The following is an 11,075-nucleotide window of genomic DNA, read 5'->3' on the forward strand; positions in this document are numbered from 1 at the left end:
AGTAAAAAAACATTTTTTCGAAGCACATTTTTATGTTTATAAAGGTCCTCTTATTATATTTATCATTTTTAAGGACTTATCTTGTGTCCCACCAATGGGTGTATGTACTGCCAATTAGGTATCACCAGTCCAGATCTTTCTAGCTGTGATCTCCCAGACAAGCTTATGCTATTCCCTCAGATTTAATTCAATTACAGCACACTCTTTGTCTCCAGAGTCACAGCTAAACCTGAGAGAATAGAGCTTCAACAGTTGCTCAGTTAATTAATTGTCAAGGGGCTGTCTCTGAATGCAAGATTAAATACAAATATACATGTTAAAAATAGCACAATATCACATATCCAACCTTGCTTTAAACTTGAGGTTGTACCAGTGGCTTGTTAAACACTTCACAGAGTTACAGATCCTGCATCCTAATAATTAATATTGATGTTACAGCATCTGTGGAAATTGCATATCCCAGTAAGGTAGTATATACATGGGAACTGAGTGTTGCATGGGAGAAGTTGTTTAAAATACCACAAAGTGCCTCTTTCTTTGGAAGAGTCGTATTTCTTTCTGACAGATTATAATGGTATAATTATAAGTCCTTGGATTACAGTGGCAGTTGGGGCCGGAATTTCCATCACTAAGCAATGTGGCCATAAAGTGTGATGTCACGTGACCATGTCACTTAGCAGTGGCAATTCCAGTCATCCCGGTTGCTATCAAGTGAGGACTATGCAGGTCATTAAATGAGGACCTCACATGATTGTGACTTCCAACTTCCTGCCAGCTTCCCCATTGACTTTGCTTGTGGGAATCTGGCAGGGAACATAGTAAATTGCGATCACATGACCGTGGCTTCCTGTGACATTGTAATCGTGATCACGTGACCACGGAGATGCTGTGATGGCCAGAATAAGTGTCATTTCTTCAGCGCTGTCATAACTTTGAACAGTTGCTGAACAAATGGTCGTAACCCAAGGACTACCTGTACATGGATGGATCCAAACCAAAGTTGGGTTTCTATATCACAATACACCATGATTTATTATATATGGTGCAATGATATAAGTTCATGTAGTGCCTACAATTATAAACCATTGTTTACAAACCACTATGGCTAGATTTATGTATTATGCTATGCTAAAATCAAATCACAGGTAGTCCTTGACTTACAACCCACTTGGGACCGGAATTTCCATCACTAAGTGATGCAGTCATAAAGCAAGATGTTACATGACTGCATCACTTAGTGACGGCAATCCCAGCACTACCCATTGCCAATGTTAAATGAATTCCACCATAGTTAGCTGAGGACCCACCCCAATCCAAGCCATTCCAGGCTTGGTCCCTCCCAGCCTTGAGCCTCAGTAAGGTAAGGGACTGCCTCCAACTCCCCTAGCTATCTATCTCCCCCCCCCCCATCTTTGCCCTTTTGGCCACCCTGCACCCTGCCTTGCAGGGTGGCAAGCAGCCTCAGAACTGCATGGCTCTGGGGCTGCTTGCCACGCTGTGGCTCAGGGTCTTCTCAGTCCTTCTTCCCCCTTCACTTGCTCACACACACCACACCCTCCTTCCCTCACTTGCATCCACCAGCACCCTCCTTCCCCCTTAGCTCACTCACACACATGCACCACACCCTCCTCTCCTTCGCTCACCCAAAGACTCCAAGGTGCTTTCAGCACTGAAGGTGTGTTCCAGGGGCAATTCCGGGCACTGAAGGGCTCTCCAGGGGCGCTTCTGGCACATGCTCTGCAGCTCACATTGTAAGCTGCTAGCCGTTCATGAGGCTTTCTCCTTCCTCCTGCAAAGCCTCCCCACCTGCAAAGCCCAAGAGTCACAGCACAGTGCGAAGGGGGCACGGTGTATGTGAGTGAGCAAAGGGGAAAGGAGGGCGCTGGTGTGTGCGAGGGAAGGAGGGTACAGTGCGTGTGTGCGAGTGAGCAAAGGAGGGCACTGTACGTGCATGCAAGCAAAGGGGGAAGTAGGGCACAGTGCGTACATGCATGCAAAGGGGGGAAGAAGGGTGTGGTGCATGCAAGTGCAGGAAGGTCAGGGTGGGTGGGGGAGACTTACCCGAGCGACTTGCAACCTCCCCGCTGGCTTCCCCATTGACTTTGCTTGTGGGAAGCCAGCAGGAAAGATTGCAAATTACACTCGTGATCGCAGGGTGCTTGGCAACCGGTCATAAGTGCGAATGGGTTGCCAAGCACCCAGATCGCGATCACATGACCGTGGGGGCACTGTAACAACCGTAACTTCAGGGACCAGTCGTAAGTCCATTTCTTCAGCACTGTTGTAACATTATTTGCTTCACACATCACCCTAAACAAACAAATTAACAATTCATACTCCGATATCCAGCTGTAGTTACCATTGGAGAATTAAAATAAGAGCAGCTTAACTTTATTTAATTTATTAACTTTAATAAATTATTAAATTTAATACATTAAATTATTAAATTAAATTATTAAATTTGTTTTAAAATATTAAATTAACTTTATTAACTTGATTTGAGTTTAACATTATTAACTTAAATGTATTGTGTGTAGCAAAGCAATCCCTACTTCCAATCATTTGTGTAATGAATTATGTTTAGATCAATTATATCCAAATAGGATTCTTAGAAATATTCTCTGTGGCAAGATCAGAAAAAGAAGAAAAGTATATTTGAAAAAAAGGAGATATAGTGCATTTTTATGGGCATGCATGAATTTGCAAGTGTTTGAAATTTGTATTTTATTTCACTTCTTTTTACAGTATACCAAGCAGTAAAATAAATAAAATGTCCAACAAATTTACCTAATGCTTTATAACCTAGTTTAAAAGCAAACAGTTTGTTATAGATTCTTGAGCAAATAAATATTAAATTCTTAGTGAGACAAATGATCAGATGCATTAAACCATAGTCGTCAGCAGTCTAACAAAGTCACCGCCATCCCAGTTATCCTTTCACGCTAAAAAATAAATTTCAATCCAATTTTTCAAATAAAATGATGGAACAATATCATCATGTTGTCCCCTTGCAAGTTAAATAAAAACTGAAATTTAACATTTGGGATAATGAAGAATTAGGGGAAAATTGTACTTTTTAAAAAACACAACCAAATAATAAAAAATAAGCCATTTTAAAAGTCCCCTAATAATCAGGCAGCAGATGCTGGAGATCTCACCTAAAAGGCATTACCAGGATACACTTTGCTGGCTGTTGACTAGTTAGATTTTCTATTAGAAGGTGTGACTTCTCCTGTTCTAAATTCCTTCCACTTCCACTTCTGAATTCCTATCCTTTACAACCAGCTGGCTTTCCAATACAAGTAGAATTCCTTCTCAGGGAAGCTGACCTGGAAAATCAAGGTAGCAAGGTTGAAGAGTAGTGTTCTATCTTGGTTAGAGCCTAATAAGGCATTTTTAATTTTAAAATTATAATTTCCTGGCCACAACTATGATGTCCACTTCACCTGCTAATGCCATAGGATGATCTCGGTTGTAGGGTAGCGTTGACCTAATTTGGGCTGAGCATGGTAAATGGCAGATGGCAGTTATTCCTCTTTCCAACATGGACATGCTGCATTCTGGATGAAAGCCTTTCTCCACTTGTACCTAACCATGGCCTGCCCACAACATCTTTTTTTCTGCCTTGCCCCATAATGTTAATGTTTCATCTTGAACTTAGCCAGTAAGCCAGTCTTAAGTTGTCCTTAGCTGTATCAGTGTTAAAATTCTCCCCTCATTCTGACTGAAGGAGGTGAATACAATATACTACCTTTTGTCAATATCACCTTGGATGAATGTCAGGGGATTTGCAGTGGCTGGGAACAGAGGCAATATACACAGGATTTGTTATCGTTCGGTCCCTTCCAACTCTTTGTGACCCAATGGACATCATTTGACCAATTTACTGTGGTTACACCCTCAAAAGCCTGGTATCTTCCACAAAGCAAGGATAGATTTCTTTTTGAAGCTCTCTTGTTTTTCCATTATAGTTGGATGTTAGCAATGCAATCTCTGTTTCTTCTGAATCCAATTTGTACACCTGGCATTTCTCATTTCATGTACTCTTGAGGTCCAGACTGCAAAATCTTGAGCACTATCTTACTAGAATGTGAGATAAGACAGCAAATTTAATGCAGGTACAGTTTTTCTGCTGATTCAAGAATGGGTGGAGAGCATTTACAGTGAAGAAAACCATTAGATGAGTAAAGGAAACTATTTAATGTGGAACCTACCATAGGGTTGGTTTGGGTCCCTAACACATCAATTTACCCTCTCACATTCACATGGAATGATTACATGTTAGTTGCAAAAGTGAGTAAGATTATTTTTAGATTTCACTGCTGCAGTGACACCTACTTACTATATTGTGTTGACAGACGATGAGAAACAGAACTGCAGGAGCCAGGAGGGAAGGAGTTGATAATTCCAAGATTGGAATGTAGATGCCTCACTGAATCCTCCCTGGAAAAGTTGACACGGATGATTTTAGTGGGATTCTCCCAAATGTACTTGCAGAGAAGCTTGCTGCTGCTCTGATCGTGAGGAAGGAATTATTTTAAAATATTAATCTCTATATTTTACTTGTTCTTATATTGATAGAAATAAAGCAAGAAAAGGCATGCAAATATTTTGAAGAGAAAGAAACATAGGCATCTTTTGTTCTGTTACAGCAAAGAATCCTACGGCACCTTGGAAGATAGTTTATTGCTGCAGGAGCTTTTGGAAGCCAGCAAACCCAGCTTATCTGATGAAACATTCAAGTGCTAGTTTCCCAGAATTCATGCTGCTCCAACAATCTGCACAATCTCCGCTTGATTACTTTGTACTTTAGTTTAAAAAAAAAAGGTAGTTGTCTTATATAACTTTTCCTGCAGATACATTTAACTTTTCCAAAGTATTACGGATATTATGTTCATATATTTATCTCTTCCTATAAGGTTTAAGTAGCATCCTTACCGTTCACTAAATCCTTATTGTTTTTAACTACAAGGAAGGAACACGTTTATCTGTCCTTGTTCTATGAAACTTATTTAAGCCAAATGGTTGAATATCCTTATATCCTTATAAGTCCCTACTTATGAACAGGTTACATTCCAAGAGGCTGTTTGTAAGTCCATTTTGTTCACAAGTCCAACAAGCATTAAAAAACATGCACGGTACAGTTCTTACCTTACACAAGTGGCAACATCGGCGCTTGTAGTGATGGCGTAGGCTCATCCTCCAGAGTTGAAACAGCACATTTCTCCACCTTCCTGAAGAAGCGGTCCAGTGAACTTTGCGCATGTGATGGAATGGTGTTATGAAGGCCACGCTCAGGGAGATAAGCGTTTCCTTAGCCCTCAACAGGAGCGTGGGAAGTTTAAGAAAATGAGACTGGCACCACCCTAAGGAATTCACAGTGTTGTGGCTTGCTGGCTTGGGAACTTAGGTTCAGTCTGGAGAGATTTCTGTCTTGAGATGGAAGCTAATAAACGCAACAGAACTGTATTTGCACTGTCTCGTGGAGTTCTTTGGGCTGAACCTGACAGGGCGGTGGCCTTCTTTTCCTTGTAAATGACGCTGTAGCACTGGATTGCATCATGGGCAGCTGCAGATACCTTGGTGAAGCACTCGATGTTAGGGTCCTGCACCTCAAAACAATGATGGCACTTTCTCAATCAAGCTGAACCCCTCTGCCATCAGCTTGGTCTGGAAGCACTTCAGTGGTTTTATGTCTTCCTCTTCCTCTTGTTTTCGCTGCTTTTCCAACTCCATGAGATCTTCATTGGAGAGGTCCTCCGTGTGTGCAGCTAGCAGTTCATCAAAGTCCCCCTCCTCCAGGTCGAGCTGAAGCTCCTTGCTGAGGGCAACCAAGCTGCTGACAATGCCCTGCAACTCCCTTTCCGCCGCCTCGAACCCTCAAAAGTCATGAATGAAGTGAGGGCACAGACATTTCCACACCCCGTTTGTGTTCTCAGGGGTAATCTCATGCCAGGCTGCGTTGAAGTTCTTGATAGCCTTCTAGAGGTCGTAAGACTTCCAAAACTGGCGCAAAATCATCTGGGAGTCTGCTTAGGAACTGCCTGCCTAAACATGCATTGAAGATAATACTTTTTGAAGGTTGCTATCGCTCCCTGGTCCATAGGCTGCAGAAGGGAGGTGATGTTGGGAGGCAGATACATAACCTTCACAATTGGATGGAAATTGTCCAAGTAAGGTGGATGACCCAGGGCATTATCCAATATGAGCAGAATCTTGAAGTTCGTGTTTTTCTTGTGGCAGTACCTCTCCACTTCTGGGATGAAATGGTGGAAAAAAACAGTCTTCAGAGATGAGAAGGGTGACTCAAGCTTTCTTGTTAGCCTTCCACGCAATAGGAAGTGAGTTCTTTGAGATATTCTTGAGAGCTTGCAGGTTCTGAGTGCTAGACTAGCAGCAGTTTTATGCTCAGGTCACCAGAAGCATTGCCACCTAGCAGCACAGTTAACCTATTCTTTGCAGCTTTGAAGCCTGGCATCATCTCCTCCTCCTTGTTAATGTATGTTCTCTCTGGCATTTTCTTCCAATAAAGCCTCGTTTCATCCACACTGAATATTTGCTGAGGCAAATAACCACCTTCCCCAATTATCTCCTTGAGGGTTTCCAGGAACTCCTTGGCTGCAGCCTCGTCCACACTCGCCACCTCGCCACTCACTTTCACGTCATGAAGGTTCACATGAGCCTTAAAGCACTGGAATCACACATGACTTGCAATGAACACTTCTTCAGCAGCACCTTCGCCATCCTTCTGTTGCAAGTCATGAAATAAGCTTTTAGCCTTCTCCTGGATCACAATGTGAGCAGCGTCTTCATCTCTTCCATCACTTTTCCTCTCCTGTTGCTTTTATTGTGGATTGCATAGGCACAGAATTTTTCATGTTTCATGATCTTGTCTTTGTTCTTAATGATCGTTCTGATCGTGGAACAATTCATGCCATAGGAACATGCCAAGTTCACCATCTTCTCCCCCCCTCCTCTATTTTCTTCAATATCTCCATCTTCGTTAGCATCATAATGGATTGGCGCTTCTTCACACTACTCCCCTCCCCATTATCACTCTTGTGCTTAATTGCAGACATTTGCAGTCGCCACACACCACACACAACTAAACATGCAAGAAGGCAAGACTGGAAATCGGGAGAAGGTGGGAAAGGGTTAGTTTGTGGCACACCAGAAATTAACCTTTTCCCACTTTCTCCTGACTTCCGGGACCATCTTGTTCATATCAGCAAAAGTTCGCAACTCAAAAGTTCATAAGTAGGGGACTGTCTTATAGATGCATATTATGCTTGAGTATAACAACACACATGAATAAGAACAAAAACCAACACATACTTTAGCACAATTAATAAGTTATTAAAGCAACTAAAAACAGAAAATAATGTGTAGATATTGGGAAAGGCATTAAAACCAAATTATAAAGAAGGGCAGAAGGAAGAAACTGAACAAGTATCAACTGGAAAACGGGGTTGCAAAAAAATAAATTGTTTGTACCCGTCTTCACTGTAGGGTAAGTACTATGCTTGGATTTATTTTTTGTTAAGGGAAAATAAACTCCATGAGGGCTTCTGAAGAATTGAGTTAAATTATGGTGAGAAATTAAGTTTTACTGCTAAATTTTTTTAAAAAAACTGTGTTCTGATGTTTGCTTGATAAGAATATGCAACTTACCCCTAAAATCAGTTTCCATATCTGAGAATGGGAAAGTAATATAACAACTTGTAAATGGTAGATCCAAAAATAGTAAGACCATTAGATTAATAATCTGTTTCAGGTAAATTAATGGAAAGCATTTATTAAATAGAACCATAGCCACTGTGGACTAAAAGCCGTACTAATTTTTAGTGTTCTTTATGAATGTCAGTAATCATATAGATAGGGATAATTAGCGGCATACTGTATAATTGGTTTCTGAAATTATGTTTAAGGAAATATTTCATGAAAAACTCTTTATAAAATCTTGATATAAAATAAAGGATCTACTCATGCATTGGTAACATTTATGAGGTTTTAAAAATATAAATCATACGATAAAAGTTAATAGATTGTTCTTGCAATAGAAGAAAATAATACCTACCCATCCTGGATTTCTATTGTAACCTATGCTGGAATCAGAGCTGAGAAACAACATAGTCAGATTTACAAATGACAGCCAAGCAAACTGCAAAGATTCAACCATCTCTCAAGCATGACAGCAAAAGCCAAAGTATGACAAATGATTTCAATAAAAGTGGGGCACATCAGAGGGAAAAATATTGATTTCACATTGATATTTATAGGTCTTTAGGGATGATATACAAGAAGTAATCTTGAATTCATGGTAGAAAACCTAATGAAAACCTGAGCTTAGTGGAAGCTGTGAAAAATAAAATTCGTAACTGCTCATTATTAGGACAAGAGAAGAACATAAAATCTTGACATTGTAATAACCTTGGATGTGAGGTACAGTATCATCAGCTGGAGGTGCTACCTAATAATCTATGACAGCAAAAAGCTAGGTTTAATCCATTTATATACTCTTCTCATGGTAAAGAAGCCATGAGTCCTATTACTACAGATCTGTTATATCATCAGAGCAAATCAGCCAGTGTTATGGGGAGAGAGCTTGATTAATAAACAAGTATTGTGCTAAATATCTATGCAAAAAAACAACAACCTATTTCAGACCTGTATAAGTACACTGTGAGTTTTTTTCAGCATGCAACATAAATTCAAACAAAAATTTGAAATTTTCTATAAAATACTTTATTCCTAAAAGGAATACAGACATGAATATAAAGTGAAATTGAAGTTGGGCAATCACTTACATCAGAATGTCATAATTTTGTTACGATCTCTAAGAAAAATTGTGTTTTTATTTTCCATTCATGTTGGCAAGAACAGACATCTATTGGATTGGAGTTGGACTCATCCATGCATAGAACAGACCTACTACAATCCCTGAGCAATAATTGTAACTAGCTTAAGTCTCATTTCACTGGATCTCAGCATGACTAAATCTGGTTCCAATCATCATGTTCTAAGACACAGACAATATATTTTCTGTAAGTTTTACACTTTCCTGTGTTAAAAAAAAAACTATTAGGGGAAAAAACAGTGTGCATACCATGTAAAAGCATATTGGTACATTATCAGTAGAAGATACCAATAACTTTTTGGCTGCATGCTGGTAGTATTTTGGCTAAGGATTTATAGAATGCAGAGTTATTTTTATTTCCCGTACCTCTGCTCGATAATAGTAAAAGGAAGTAAAAACAAACCTGAGATATTAGCAGTGTAAAACCTTGTCAAGTTATCAAGTTGTTCTATCCATTATTACAGTAGTGCCCAGACCTGATTTTATATTACTCATACAATTTTAACATGCCACTCTAGCCCAATGTGATTTACGATACAAGAAAAGGCTTAAGTTAACTCACTTTCACAGCCGGTTATAGTCAGGTGCTTAACGTTATATTTAGAAATGTGGAAAAAAGAGTCTTGCTGGGTTAGATCAAAGGCCTAGCTAGACTAGAGCAATATTTCCCACTGTGGCTAACCAGATGCCTATGGAAATGTTCCTGTAGATCACTATAAAAACTATTATGCAGGCAAATGAATTATCCTCGTCACTTACACTTTTTAGTTGTTTAGTCCAAAGAAAATGTGAACTGCTATGCTCCACATACCGTTTCATATTGTAGAGCTATTCCAATTTGCCATTACTAAACTGATATGGAATCAATTCATTTGAAGTTCATGTAGAATTGGGTTGCTCTGGAAATATTTACCTAGGAAACTGACTATTTAAGAAAAAGTAAACATTTTTCAGCTGAAAGAAAATACCTATCAACTGCATTTTCAGTAGTAACGGTCCTTGCCCAGTACTCAAACTTCAGGGGACCTAACCAACCTTGTCTGGGCTCAGAAGGTAAGCAGGGAGAGCCCTGGTGGATTCTTGGGTAGAATTCCAGAGTTGTTGGCTATACTGGGAAACTGAAAAAATTGAAATCAGCATGAGTAAAGTGCATCTTTGTTTTTAACCTATTGAGGGCTAAAATGAACACAATAATCCAGGATCCTGAGAAAGTACTAGTCATTATTACTCCTGCACATATCAAAGATCTTCCAGCTTTCAGAGGGGCATATATCTCATCTCAGCTATGTGTATATGTGCTGCCTCTATAGTCATAATGGTGGTCACTCTGGTATGCAAAATTGGAAGTAAAAGTAGAGAGGTAAGGTTGTTTAAGGAAATAACTTCACAACCCATGTGATAAACTCCTAAAAAAGTTATCTGGTTTGAACTTCATATTAGTCATAGTGAGGACCAGTTCATACTGAAGAACTGGATTAACTACTTCTTGGAATGGTTATCTAACAATAGATTTTAAGGGATGCAAGGAATCCATATGATCACAGGCAAAAAGATTGACACAGTTCATTTATGTCTTTATCAGCTGGTTCCATTACACTGGATTAACTGTACACTTGGTTACTGTATGAATTGAGTAAAAATAACTGAATTTCGGATAATGGAAGGTGTATGAAAATTCTGTTTGTAACCTTACATCTGTGATGGTAGCTTATTTCCACAGGAAGGTGAATACCTGCTTTTGCAGTCATTATGATAAATACTGCATGTTTTAATGAGAGCAGAGAAAGATGCACTGAGCTTATTCTCTGATTACAGTCAACCTAACTCTCCCTGTTACATTGATCCAAAGGAATACCCAAATTATAGGCAGATAAAGAACAGTTTGAGATAAATTGTCCTTGGCATAATTTCACAGAGCACACAATATCAAACTCCTGAGATGCATGATGCAGTTAAGGTATGTGGCTCTTGAATTGCCATTGAGAGGACAAGAAAAAGTTGCCATGGCACCAAACTAGTGAAAGGACTCCCACCCCCCCCCACCCCTTTGGACAAAACAATACACCAAAATCAAACTATTTAATGGCCTATATCAAATGGTGTTTTCCAGATGTTTGACTACAGCTCCCATCACCATCAGCCAATGCATCTGGACATCAGATCTCCAGGGCTATATTTGAGTACTTCAAAACAGAAGAAATTTTTTGGGGCAAACATT

General features: G+C 39.6%; 1 long non-coding RNA gene across 1 annotated transcript; it reads right to left on the reverse strand.

Annotated features, from left to right (window-relative positions):
• Window positions 1-2,630: 2,630 nt before the first annotated feature.
• LOC148215041 (uncharacterized) lies at window positions 2,631-10,866 on the reverse strand. The gene is made up of 3 exons (XR_015797151.1): window positions 5,152-10,866; window positions 4,343-4,443; window positions 2,631-4,083 (listed from the first exon to the last, which is right to left on the reverse strand). It is a non-coding gene; the product is annotated as an uncharacterized LOC148215041 (long non-coding RNA).
• Window positions 10,867-11,075: the final 209 nt, after the last annotated feature.

Source organism: Python bivittatus, unplaced genomic scaffold (genome assembly GCF_059951505.1).
Source record: "Python bivittatus isolate LINGU-HERP-01145 unplaced genomic scaffold, Pbiv_v1 ctg000480_np1212, whole genome shotgun sequence".
Taxonomy (NCBI): Eukaryota; Metazoa; Chordata; class Lepidosauria; order Squamata; family Pythonidae; genus Python; species Python bivittatus.